We start from the raw sequence: 14,575 nt of genomic DNA, 5'->3' as shown, positions 1-14,575 counted from the left end.
AATACACTGTGTCCTCCTCTGTTGTCATTGAACTGATTTTCAAATCAAGATATGTCAACATAAAACATGAAGCAAATATGAGGAACTGCAAATGTATGTCCATCTCCAAAATCATGAAGCCAGATCATCAGCTAGCCAACAATATTCACCCAGTCTTGATAGAACAGAACATTAACAAAAGCCAACTACATGATAGACAGTAGGGGAAACTGCCTATGTTTCTGAATTAGTATGTTTGTATGGAGATTCTTATTCAAGCTGCTGCCCTTCCCACTGTAAAGACCAGCTGAGAAAATTCATGGCATAATTTATTATATTTACATTTATGTGCAAGTATAAACATATTCTTTTGTGCGACCTACTTAAATGCTTGACATTCCTTCTCTCAGCTCATCTACCATTGTATTTACTTTGGCATCAACCATTTATCATCTTTGTATCATATTTCTGTTTACTATGACTATTAGTTGATTTTGTTGTTTCTTCAGTAATATTTATCTAATGTTTGGTATGATAGTCACTATATAGATCAATCTAATGTAACCCTAGAAAAAAGTCAATGACCTAATTGGAGAAATGACTCACTGCCCTTGATTGACTTGTTGTTCAAAAATTGATTTTGCTGCCATCAAAGTACTCTACTGAAATCTAAGGAGGCTGTTAATGAGAAAGGTAGTGTTCAGAAGACTGCATGAGAAATTAGTTCTTTTCCCAAACATCTTAACTTAAGCATTTGGCCATCTCTTAAGCAAATTAAAACCCTTATCAGGCATTATGCTTACCCTTGCCCATATTATGAGAATGAGAATATTTCATAAAACTGAAAGGCAGACATTTTAAAACATGTAAGAAGATTTCTTCTTGCAAAATACATTAGTAAAATTTGGCACTTATTGTCCCTAGATGTCACTGAGGGAAAGCGGTTTGTAGGATTGAAAAGTCATTATTACATATGGAGAATAGATCCAGTTCAATTGATCAAGAATACAAAAAAACCCAAACAAACAGAAAATGCAAAAAGAAACCCCCCATGCTTCAGGGTATAAACTAGCCACTTACTGATGTAGTTAGGAAGAAATTTTCCCTGTGGGCAGCTTATTTTGTAAATCATGTATTAGAGATTTCTTCCTTCTTCCTATGAAGTGTCTGGTTTTGGTCATTGTTAGTGACAGGATACTGAGCTAAAATGAGTTAGCCTGATCTAATATGGCAATGTCTGTAATGCTTCCCTGTTCACAAGTAAACTTTTGTTCATTGAGCAGTGTTCTTGCTGGAAGAAATCCTACAACTGAGGACAGGAAAGAGGAATTTGACTGGAAGAATTTTATATCAGTGCTATGTTTTGTAGATTCCTTTGAAAAAGTGTATTATTCTTAATATTCTTCTTGAATGTGAAAGTTCCTTTATTAAATATATATATATATATCTTTGAGATTTGTGGGGGAGAGGGTTTAAGGTAAAGATCCATATTCCACAATTCTGAAGTAATATCCTTGCTTGGAACTTTGTGCTTCTGCAAATTGTAGGGGCAACATTAAGGTTGGGTGGGGAGTGAAAGAGTGATTCATGAAAGGTTTTATGGCAACAGAGAATTGAAGGCATCTCTTAACTGTTCATAACCAAACTTTCTATTGTGTATCCGTTCTTTAAAGGTGTAGACTTTTTAGAAAAAACACAGTATTCTCTCTGGGGTTCACTGAACTCCCTTGAAGCAGACTTTCCCCTTTAACTCTGTGTTAGCAAAAAGTTTTGTTTAGGAACGTATTTAGTTAAGCTGAAAGAGGTATAGTGACTAATCTACCTTGGCAGTGAGGAATGTCAAGTGGAGGTGTAATGCCAAGTAACTGCCGTGCCTTGGATTTGCTGTGTAAATCCCAAATTGGAGATACTTGTTTTTCTAAGGCTTAAGAGTAGATGAGAGAGTCAAGCTGTTAAGTTGGGCCTTTTTTAGCACCTTGGATAAGATTGCACTACAAAGATGGCTTTCAGTTTTTTTACTTCTTAAAGGATGCCTTAGAGGCATGGAATGGGAGTGTACTTTTACATACAGAAAAATGTGAACCTCATATAGATTGAATGCATTTCATTTCCTCACCATATGTCAAAAGCAGATTTCTGGACTGGTGTTTATCAGATGCAGAGCTGCTCTTGGAGGATTATCCTTAAATCAAACATCTTGGAAATGTTGGGCTGGAGTTCAGGATCTCACAAGAGCACCTCTTTTATTTTGCTGTTTCCCTGCCCTCTGACCATTTATTCTGCCTCTCTGCTCTGACATTTAGATTTACTGTGTTTTTTGAGCTCAATACCATGAAGCAGAGTAAACATTTGTGCTTGTTGCAGACAATTCTGTACCTTCATAATAAAAAAGACAGTCCTGATTTCCTCTTACCTGGTGGTAAAGGGATCTCAAAGGCTAAACCTACAATAGGAAAAAAAAGGATTGTTTTTAGTTCATATATATTAAGATCTTAAGATACAGGAGCTGACTAGTTTAAAATGTGGTACTAGGAATGGTGATGGGTGGGGCAAAATGGTTCATCTTGACCTGATAATCCCTTAAAAGTGAAATTAAAATACATCGGGTAGCAAATGTTGTAATACAGATTCCTGAAGATAAAACCAAAGTGAGTATATGCAAGTGCAAAGTGGGTATATTACAAATGAGACCTATAGCAGGGGCTGGGATGTAGCTCCTGCTAGCCGCTAATGGTACTGGCATTGCTGGGGGTGGGGGAAACTCACCCTGCAGAGTCTAGGTGAGTCGTGCTTCCTTGGTGCACAGGAGAAGAGCTCTGGGGGAAAAAGTGCCCAGTGGGGTTCAAATGGACTGCTGTTCCCCAGCACATCAGAGAAGAGCTCCAGGGAGAAAAGCACCCAGTGGGATTTGGGTGAGTTGCACTTCCCTGGCATGCTGGTAAGGAGACCCTGGCACACTGGCTCCAGGGTCAGGGGAACATGTGCCCCTGGGAACCAGCGCTGACTGGTTCAAGAGGAAGCCTGGGCCGTTTAAAAAGAGATACTGAGAGAGGCATGGCGTCTGGCATCTTCAGGAGCACAGGCGATACACAAGGACCAGGAGGAAGATCCTCAGTACTGCGGACCCAGCCATCCGAACTCTTGTGGGACGCCAGGATCTGGCAACCATGAGTGACCAACCCACCCAGCAAGATAAGTAGTGCTGGACAGCAGAGCAGTGACGGATGGAACTGCAAGCCAAGAGGTAGGGGACATGCAGAGGGAGTTCCCCAGGAGAGGGGCAGCCAGGCCCAGCAAGGAAGAGGGCGAGAGAAGACTGTAGAGTTGGGGTTAGCGTTGAAAGATTCCTGAATTAACTCGGACAAAGGAGGGATTTGTCTGGTCGGACTGAGTAAATAGTCACCAGGCTTGAGCCAACTGCAGGGAGCTGAGCTGAGCCTTCAAATCCGAAGGCCCGGGGTTCTCTTCATAGTCTTTTGGAGTACTTATCACAGGCCAGATGGGAGAGAGCCTGTTTATTTTTATTTTTATTTTTATTTAGTACTCCCAAGTAAGGGAGAGACCACAGGGGAAAGGAGGATTTCTCATGTACCTGAGTTACAACTTATTGGGTCTTAATCTGTACCCCTGCACCCTATGAGCTGTTTAGTTAAGGGTCCTGGGGACCAGCAGGGAAAGACTTCATTCTGCAAGACCCGTCGTTCCAGGGAGAAGCACCAAATGCAGAGCCTCCTGACAGAGAAGTCAGAGGCTGTAATGAAGGGAGTGTGTGAAAGGGGAGAAGAAAGACAGTCACAGACTAGAACAGAACATCTACACCTGAGGAGAGACCTATCTCCAGGGGAGGGACACCTACCATGGGGCAAGTAACCAAACTGAGTCAGGGAGGAATCAAAATCCAGTGATCCCACGTACCATTACCAAAACATTATGACTTATCATCTAAGAGGAAAGAGGCAGGATGTAGGGGTGGAGGAGCAGTAGACCAGCTTCTTGTCAAGTGGACCAACTGGCATGATACCATCCATCCTCCCAGAGACTATCATAACAACAAGTTGTGGCAGGCGAGAGGGAGGGAAGATGAAGCAACAGTCCTGGTGACCATAACTGGACACAGAGGCACATGCCCACGTCCACAAGACCATTTAAGAAAAGGAATGTTTCATCATGTTATGGTCCTGCCTCAGTCCTCTTGGAGTTCTGTTCCTATGCTAGAGCCTGGATCACCTTGCTTGTGAGCACACCTTCCATGTAACACTCACTTCAAAGATATCACATATAACAGTTCCTGAGAAGCCTAATATTCAACACAACCGTGGTGCACTCTCATTTTTAGTTATATAAATTATTTAATCAGAAGGGTGTGGGAAAGGTATTTGAACTGTGATTCTCTCTTATGGTGCATGTGTCTTATGTGTGTGAGACTGGGCAGAGTAATCATCAAAGCTATTGGTGCCATGTCTGCACTTACCACATCCTTTCTTTCCCTGACATGAGGATATGCACTGCTAAGTAGCCCCAATTCCTTCTCCAATTCAGTCCTAGCAAAGATAATCTCCAAGGTAGAGAGGCTGCAGATCAGGTCTTATGATCCATCTGAACAGAATTCTCAAAGAACTACAGGTATGGTATGATAAGTGACCACTCTTAATTGAAGAGATTACTTGCACCAAAGAAACATCTCCTACAATATTTGAGGTCCTGGCTGCTTAATTTTTTGGTGGAGACTCCTTTTGAGTCTCTTTAACACTCTCTGTTTGGAAGATTGCAAGATGTTCATGAACTGGCATATTATTTCAGCCATACTTGTTGAGTTTGCATCTCCTTGGTCCATTTTTAAACTGTTTTTGATCACAGAGATGAATGATTGGATGAATAGCTTCCTGTGTGTTTACAGTTCAGAAATTTCCTTTTAGTCAAGGACAAGCTGATTAACTTGTTTGGTTTGCATATTCATTGCCAGTTTGAAGAAACTTCACTTGATGGTAAAAAGGTAATCCCATAACATTCTATTTATGTATAAATTCTCCCTGGCCACTGATGTCCACTACATTGCCACATGAACCCTTACTGTAAAATAACCTTTGTTTTCCTCATGCTTCAGTTTCATCAACTCTTCCATACACCTAAAATTACACTGGGCCGTATTCAGTCAGGTAATGTAGAGCTTCCATCATGGTAACCCAGCCAGGGCACAAGGTTGTGCCATGAAAGAGCAGTTGAAGCCAGGGGCATCTTTGATGAACCAACAGTACCTGGCTCTGACAGGACAGAGCCCAGTTCAAGAATGTGCAAACTTCTTTTGGTTCATCAGGTGTCCCTGCCACTCTTATAATAAACCTTGCAGGCAATTTGCCTTTGCTCAGGGCAAATATTGTTTGGGATGGAATTTACATATCTTCCCACCCATTGGCCATCAGGTTGTACAGTGGACCTGTTAGGCAGATATTTGTTGCTGTGCAAAAATAATCTGATGTAGGAGGTACATATAACCAGGCTGAAGTGCTTGATGATATTTGTGTAGTCTGTACTATGTTTAATGCATTGACAAGGGTTAAGTCTTCTTCTGGTGTTTGTTTAACAGTGCAACTTCACATCATTTGATTCCCATCACAATTGTAACATGAATTCTTTCATCTGGAATACAAGGACTGGGTGAGCCAGACTTTGCTGTCTCACTTCAAGGCTTAAAGTGAAAACCTGAATCTCGAGTAGAAACCTTTTATCTTCTAGTGATATCCTACTAATAGCCAACTCCCTTCAGTTTTCTCAAGACAGCACTGCTTGCTTTTATTCAGACCTCCTCCTGCACCAGATGTGGGCAGTTATTTATGCTGGGAAGCCACGTAGAGAATTTTGGTGAGTTGTTGTGGGCTGCATCAGGAACCCATCCTCTTCTCTCTCCCCTGCCTGCAGCAGCTCAGCAAAACTCCCTCTATGGCTCTGTACAGATATCCCATTTCTCTTGGGAGAGTCACTGCTCTCCCAGGAGAAACTACAAGTGTATATATGGTCAGGTTTTTTCCCCAAAGGTAAAAATGGCCACTTCAGGAATAAAATAACCTGGGAATAACCAGGGTTAAATCAGTCCTAAGAGAATTTGTCCCAGGAGAATGAATGTACTTGCCATGGCTTCTCTCAGAACAAAACATAGTCCTCCAGCATCCTGCTTTCCTACCCAGGGAGGCAGTGTATCACTTGCTGGACTCTGGTGTTCCAGTGGGAAGCAGAATATGTCCCCTTCACAATTCCCATATCATGATGCAGAGAAACACAGGCTGACCATGAGTAGTCTGGGTCAGCCAATCAGGGCTGCCATTTGTTGCCAGGCCAGCTAAGGAGGCCTGTAGAGCATGTGGAGATGTGTACTCAGGTCTCTTCCCACTGGCTGCACAGTGTCAGTACTGCAAACCCTCCCCTCTTCAGGGCCCCAGCATTCAAATGTCTGTACATATGTTCTGGGTAAGTTTCTCTACCAGGAGAATAAACCTGGGAGAGTTCTCCCAGGTTATTTGAATGCATGTACACAGCCTAAGTAGGGATTAAGGGAGCCAAGTTGCAAAGTGTGGGGTTTATGAGCTAGTTGAGAGTTTCAGACCTTGAATCCACATTATGTTCTCTGCTAGATAAGAAATTCACATTTTATACACCTCTAAACCTTGCTTCAATGACAGCTTCTCATGTCACAGCTATGTAAATGCTTCCAGTTATTTCAATTTATTTTGTGCCTATCCTATTAGTATAAGGTTAGTCAGTAAAGATTAGAGATCTAGATGTATCCAAAGGCTAAGTCCTGCCCTGTTGAATTCACAGTTTAATCTGGTTAGGTTAGACTGCACATAGAATATCCAAGAGTGTCTGTGTCTCATTTTCAAGAGTGACTTAGGGACTTAGGATCTTAAGTCTCATTGATTTTTAGTTGCCTTTTGGCTCCTGTTGGCTCCTTGTGAAAGGGGAACTTACAGTTCTGAGTTGCCTTGGGACTTTTGAAGATGCTTATTTTTGTCAAACATCTACTTTAAAATTAGCCCTGGGATGCAGAAATCCTTAATACATTGTGCTGGAGTAAAGATGCTGCTGATTTTGTTGCTTACATGATTGATTATTGCTACTCTGTCCTTACGACCTAACTGATAAGGTTTTGCAATATTTGCAGATGATTCAGAATGCTGCTCCCAAGCTGATTACACGTGCTATGTTATCTCCGTGTATTATATGCATTTTTCAGTTGCTTTATTGGCTCCCTGTTAAGCAAAATATTGACAATAAAATTTCTATTTTTGTCCTACAAGTCATTGCATGGCTTTGTCCCCTCCTATTTAATGGCTATGCTTACTTCTAATGTTGCTAGCTTATTGTTCTGTTGACAAGAAGCCACAGAGTGTAGGTTTTGAAATAAGTGTTCATAATCCCCCCTAGCCCACTGACACATCCTGCTGACCCTATGGGATTCTTACTAAGAATACACTAGAACTTACAACTTGTAATAAATGAAGGTTTTGGATTCTAAAATAGGCAGCAGAAATGTCATCTGAATACAGTAAAGCTAAGTATTCTTTAATGACTCAGAAGAATTGAAGTACCTTTCAGCAGAGTAATAATATGTATGATATATATTTAGGGAAAGAAGATAAGCCAAAGCAGCTGTTTGCTCAATATTACATGGCAGCATATGCTCCATGTTTCCAGAGTATGAACTTCTGTTCATGTGTTTTAGCAGGTGTCTCTCTTTGAGGTTACTATTCAAAGTGTGAACCTTAGCATATGAATGCAGCTGACTCTGGAATAGATTCTTGAATCAGTTCTTTCAGCCATCTCCTCCTTTCTCACTTAACCACACTCCTTGCCTACAATATCTGTTACACAGATCTAAGCCTTTCTGAACTTTCAGGAAGTAGAAATCAAAGCTTCTTTCTTTCAGGGGCCAAACAAGAATCATGTATCCAGCACTTTTACCCCCTCTTTCAACTGTAGGAAAGGCAATTCTGGACCTGACTCTGAACTTCACAGCTTAGGATGACCCTATGGATATACTTGCAGACAGGTGTCTCAGATAAACATTATTATCAGAGCTTTGCCACAAAAATTATGCTGGACTTTTAAGTACAAATGCCAGGAAATGTAAAGATAGCCTGAATCCAAAGAAGGATAACATGCAAGTACAAGGAATTGTGAGCTTGTTTAAACAATGCTCTGAGCAGGTACTAACTAAGCACCTGGCAGGTGGAAACAGCTTACTGTGAAATTCAGATGCCTGTTTGCCAGCTACCCTTCCAGCATCAAAAAATCAAAAACAAAAAAAAAGGAAAAGGAAAAAAAGTAATTACAGATAGGAATAATTAGATAAAACATAAATAACTTGATCTGTTGCTTGAGGAAGTTTAGAAATCTGTAAGTGATCTGTAGACCACAAAAAGGTCCTCGCATAAACTGAGGCCATTTAAGGCATGTAGAATCAAGATGAAACCATAGCATCTGGTTTGACATTAGTGTATTTTGCTGTACAATTATATATGGCACCCTAGTTTGGGAAAGACCTTTAGATTGGAGCTCCAGGTTAGGCGTGACCAGTTCAGGATATTTTTGACCTGCAAGCAGTTCTTCTTGAAGGATGGGTTGTGGTGGAAAGTCTGCCACTCCAATTATGGAGGCCTTTACTTGATAGATTGTGGCGAGTTTGACACCCCTGGTCTCGCCGCAGACTGCTCAGGTTGGCAGAGTTGCAATTAAAAAGAGATGATGTTGAGGTGAGGGACAGGACTTGACATATGGACAAATTTGGAGTTTACATTTGGTGTGAGTAAAATCGTGGCTGTGAATAACTTGGTTTTTTTTAGATCTATACAATCCATTAACTTTTGTGGTGCTTGAGAATGAGCAAAGAAGCACACCCAAGAAAGAGCAGCATTGCATGTACCTGCTATAAGCGGGTTACATTGCCTAATTTCTATGCTTGGTGGGAGGAACTAGGCAGGTGTCTCTCTTAGCAGCATTACAGAACATACAGGAGTGTAATGTAGACAAAATCTCTGTTACCTAGAACCTTCTTATTAGAAGATTGCACCAAGAAAATTGTATCTGGAGGGCTAACAGATTCACAATGCAAGTACAGAAATTCTAATCCTGGTGAAAAACTGTGTTCTGATATTTTGAGAGAGGGCAGTGAATTCAGTGGAAGCTAAGTTCAGGATATAAGATCCCCCTTTTCACCAAAATGTTGACTCCTGCATGTATTTCAAAATTCTTCATATGGGAATGGGGATTTTGGACACGGTATGATGATGTAAACTATATGCAGAGGAGAAGCAGAGTATCTTTTATGTACTGAGTGCTTCTATGCGAGATGTTACTGTGCAGTGGTTATTGTGCATTTATTTAGTACTTGTATAAGCAAGTTATAACTGGAGTTACTGTGCAGTAGTGCCAGTGATGCCTTTTAAGTGACAGTACTGCACAGTAGCCTAATACTACTGCACAGTAGTGTCTTGGCATGCTTTTTGCCATGCAACACTACTACACAGTAGTATCAAGCTATTGCACAGTCAGCATCTTGTGTAGATGCAGCCACTGAATCAGTCCAAAGCTCCATATTGTACAGAATCCTTCCAGCATGATTGGAAAGTGGCTGCACAGGAAATCAACTTCTTTTCCTATGCATAAACATGAGCCAATACTACCATATCTGGCTTTTCAGGGCAGTACACAGTAAATTGTTAACCCCATCATCTGACCTAACCATTTATCTTTTCTTTTCAGTATAGATTTGGCAACCACTGAATAATGCAAGAAACCTTGAATGTAAATAGCTTAAAAAAAACAAAAAAAACAAGCTACCCACTAAAGAAAGGAAAGCTGGGGAAAGTGAGAGAGACATGAATTGTGTAATGCAGTAACAAGTTATTAAATATAGTTGATTTAGAATGAAAAATATTTTTGTAGCATCCCTTTAGAACAACAGCAACAGAGCCACCAATCTTATTTTTTAATTCTGTATCGCTTTATTAATTTACACAAATGATACTATTTCAAATATATTAAGTTTTCTGAGTCATGACAAAGCAGTCAAAGCACCTTTCAAAGTTTTGCAAGGTTGCAAGGTATGTGCTTTTTTAAATATTATATGTAACAAAGAAAGGCTGACTAAAATGCAGGTTACCTCTGGAAATAATTTATGCTGATTGAGGTGGTGGTTCTCATATAAAGAGTCAGGCTATGTACTCACAGCTGCTGCTTTCCAGCATAGATTCTCAGTTCCATGAAAATCAATAGTTGGCACAGCAGGGTACTGTTCTATAGTGTATAAATAAATGGGTGCCATTGTGTCTCTTGCTGCTGCTTTTCCTTTCAGATTTAGATTTGGAATTTTTCTAGGGTATATCAGTGTATCTGAGACTCAAGCACTATAATGCATGGATACAAAGGAAAAAATGGAAAGGTTTTATTTTATTTTTTATGCATTCCTCAACAGTACCATATATTAACATTAAATTTTGTTAATAATCTCAGGGAAAAGAAAAGAAGAGGCCATTTAGCAGATGTCAGCATCTTGACAAAAAAGAAATTGTCAACTGCTTCATAAATTGACTGTCATACAAACTCAGAGGTAGGAAAAAGTCAAAGGACCCTATTGATTTTTAATTTTGCAGTACATTCTGCACCAAAATTGCAAGTATTTGATCATTATGGTTATATGGACTTGCAGACTGCAGACTTTATTTCAATAAATTAGCCTTGCTCTTTCTTTTGTATTAATGCATCTGGTGATATAGAATGGTTTACTTTTTTTGGCTGCAGACTTGGCAGATACAAAATGCAGATGTTGGTCTTCTGACTTAAGCTGCTATATTAAGATTTCTGGCCATCAGTTGAAAATTTTAGGACTCAGTTGTTTATTTGCTTATCATCAAAGTGTTTTCTGTCATAAAAAAGCATATACAATATTAGCTTCCCATGTTTACTTTTATAGTTTGAGATTAACAGTGTGGTCCTTTTTGTTTTTACTAACATTCTTTTTTGATTAATAATAAAGTAAAAGAAGTTATGCCTAAGAGAGGAAAAATACACTGCTGTAGTACTTTCCCTTTAAGAAAACCATATCTCTTTCCAGATGCCTGCATCTCTTTGATATAGAAGAGTACACTAAGTTCCATCTATAAACAGAATCCACTAATTAAGAGTAATTGCTTAGGAGATTGGTACAGACTATTCAGAATCAGATGCATGTTCCTCTCAGATATCCATTAGCCCTAATAAGATAATGCAGATGTGCCAGGCTGTTTCCTGTTTCCTTCTATTGTACCTTTATTGCCATATATGGACCAATGGGATGGGCTGAACAATAAGTGGATGTCCTTTTGCTCCCTGAACAGTTCTCAAAGGAATGTTTGTTATTAGATTGTTTTTTTCTGTTTAGTTTCACATCACTATGCTAATAAAGGAAACATAACACTCTGAAGGATTTTTTACTTCTGCCACTGTAACTAGTTTATTGTTTAATTAAATCTCTTTGTATAACCAAGAAAACAAAAATGCAACATCTCACAGTCAAAGATGATCTGTAGAATACTAACACGCTTCTTTTTTTAAATAAAGTTTCCATCTAAATTTTTTAAATAGTTCTAAAGGCAGCATGAATATCATGTTACTATATCTCTCTGATTTACACTTGACTCTTGCTAAATCTGTTGAATTATTCAATACTATTCAATGTGATACCATCAGCAAGCATAATAGAAAGCATATGAATAATCAGGGATTTCAGTATAAACTACAAACTGTTTATACATTAGATACAGTAGTTTATTTGGACAAGCAGATCTTGACTTATTTTGAAAACAGAATTAAAATATGTCTTAAAGCTGTCTAATAACTAAGAGCCTGATCAGCCCACTCCTTTGGGAAAAGGGGTAAAATCTTTTTTTGTGCAATTTCTTTTGAATTGTTCTGGTTAGCCGGGAGGAAGAGGAGGAGACGTGTGTCCCTGTGTAACTCAGCAGGCTGCACCATATTCCTATGATTAAAGAACTAGCTGCAGGCTTGGGAGAATGGGAATACTGGCATGAGTATGGGAAATGCATTTAGGTGGCCTCAGGCATATTGAACATGTCTACACTAAGGGTGTCAGCCATGGCCCAGGGGATGGATTGAGCCCATGGAACTGTTCAGTCTGCCCCTTAGGCCTTCTGATGAGCCAGGGAATTTGGGGGTGGGGTTAGCAGGGGATGGAGCCTCCCAGAGAATCCAGAGATTGAAGGGCTATACAAACATGGTACTTTTTGCCCCGTGACCACTTTCCCTGCTGCCTCCACTCCACTGAACCCTACTGCCACTGGCCCAGCCATTGCAAGGTCCAGATCTGTCCCACAGGGAGCTGTCTTGATTCACCTGGGGACCGTGGTGAGTTTGACACCCCTGGTCTCGCTGCAGACTGCTCAGGTTGGCAGAGTAAATTATCCCTTGCTGAACTTCATGGTAATATACTGTACTGCTTCTGGTACCCAAAATAGCTTGTTTCGAGCAGTGCCTCTCAGTAATGGCGGGAATGCTAACTTTCCCTGCTTACTAAGATATGCCCTGGAAATACAAAGGGTGCATCTCTGAAAGCAAGAAAAATGAGCAGGTGCTCCTAGGGCTTGAGTGGTGCAATCCTGCTGAGGAATTCTCAGGGTGTATAGGATCAGGCCTCTCAAGCTTCTGGACTATCTATCTGTGCCATGAAGTAAAAACACCACTAAATAGCACAAATTGTTTCCACCTTTATCACAGCCATTATTTGTGGTGTGATAAGGGGATGAACATCTGTTTGCTTGCCTTTTCTGCTGCCATAAAAATGTCATGGTAGCACAAAGGTGATGAAAGGTAATGTCTGTTTCTACCCTTAAGAAGTTTTGATGTAGGTTTCCCTGAGGGGAAGAATCTTTCAGTGTTGCTATCATTGCCTCTCAGAATCTCCTCTACCTCCATATCTGTAACATACTGGCTGTGTCTACATGTGCACCTACAGCACCATTGTTACTGCACCATCATTTAGTACTTCTTTTAGGCTGCAGGAAGCCTAAAGAAAGTACTAAATGATGGCGCAGTAACACCCGTTACTGAACCGGGTCAGTGGCACAAGGTTACTTTTAGCTAATATGTCACTGTAACAATGAACTATTGCTACGGCAACATAGCTGCGGTATCATGAGTTTTGCCTGCCTATGCTATGTCACCCTAGTGCATTGCTATGGCGATGTAGCATCTCATGTAGACGCTTCCACTAGAACCTAAAGTACCATCATGGTAAGGTTTAGATATAAGTCCAGTGGTGTTTGACAGCTTTCTTAGAGATTTTTGACAAGTCTGCAGCATCATGAGACTGGTGTTAGTAGGGATAATAGGTTTTTGTGTTGCCCATGTTACAACACTTGCTTTTTGGTTTTCTCTACCACTGTACACAGGTTTGAGTGATTCCCTTCCACCACAGGCAGTTTACACATACTGTCTGTAACCTATGTGAATATTTCTCTCTAGTCTTGATGCTGTTGATGGGAGCAAGGTACCCAGCCATTTTGCAGATATTTCTGATAACCCAGTGTAAGCACAAGGAACAAATCAGACTTGTTACTGGATGAAGCAGTACTACTAGATCACAAACTCAGACCTATGATTTCCACTTTGGATATCTTTTGTAAGGGCTGAGCTAGTTCATACTAGTACTCATGGAATTTGAAGAACTTGATCCGGACCCAGAACCTTTCTTATTAGCCTGTGTTGCATCTCAGACATGTTTGTTTTCTCTTTGTGCACTTATGAATAAAATACTATCAGTCCTGAAGATTTCTTGCCCCAAATAATTAATTTTATTCAATGACTAACCAATTGCCCATCAAGAATAACAGGGGGGGGCAGAGGGGGCTGGGATGGAGTGCTGCCACCAAAGCCCCCATGCTGCTGCTGTTTTGCCTCTTACAGGGAGCAGGGTGAGGGAGCCAAGGCCAGTGCTGCTGGCCTCGGCTCCCCCACCCTCTGTCCAGTCCTTGGTCCAGCTTCAGAATCATGGCAGCACACCCCCAAGCTTGGAGCACCGTGATTGGCTGTTTCCATTAGCCACCAGAGCATGAATAAAGTGTTACAGATAGACAGACAGACTTAGGCTTTTATAATATTAGTAAATTTTTGTACAACAGTAGAGGCTGTAATGTTGTAGGAGTGTGGTGTTTATATAGTTGTCACCTGTGTAGACTATTAGGGCATGTCTACACCATGTTGGGCAGTGATAGGGAGTGCCACTGTGAAAAAACACCCTCTCACAGGCCCCCACTCTGCATGTGCCAAAAAATGTTATGTAGCTGCTGTTATAGCAGTGCTGAATATGGCCAGCACTGCTCTTCGGGGTGCACTCAGACCTGAATAGTAGGGCTGTGTTAAATTTCTCCGGGTGTTTCATTTCAAAGCTGCTTCAATGCATTTCAACCTTGAAACAGTGAAATTGAAACAAAACAAAAGGCTTTGAAACAGCTTTGAAACAAAATGAGGGCACTCGAAATGTTTAGAACATTTCAAAACTTTTCAAGTCTCAAAGCTGGGCTTATTTGGCTTCAACGCCAGTCCCAGG

General features: G+C 40.6%; 1 protein-coding gene across 6 annotated transcripts in view; it reads left to right on the top strand.

Moving 5' to 3' along the window:
* RARB (retinoic acid receptor beta) overlaps nt 1-14,575 on the top strand; it is a 533,822-nt gene that overhangs the window by 222,655 nt on the left and 296,592 nt on the right. The window contains exon 1 of one of the 6 annotated variants that reach the window (XM_090046515.1): nt 10,486-10,582. The exons of the other annotated variants lie outside the window; for them this stretch is intronic. The gene's annotated coding sequence lies outside the window, so the exon portion shown is untranslated. Of the gene's footprint in view, nt 1-10,485; nt 10,583-14,575 lie in introns of those variants that run through there. 6 annotated transcript variants of the gene reach the window in all.

Source organism: Crocodylus siamensis, chromosome 5 (assembly GCF_052110815.1).
Source record: "Crocodylus siamensis isolate JL-2025a chromosome 5, ASM5211081v1, whole genome shotgun sequence".
NCBI lineage: Eukaryota > Metazoa > Chordata > Crocodylia > Crocodylidae > Crocodylus > Crocodylus siamensis.
The sequence above is the reverse complement of the archived record's forward strand: the minus strand, read 5'-3'. Positions and strand labels throughout refer to the sequence as shown.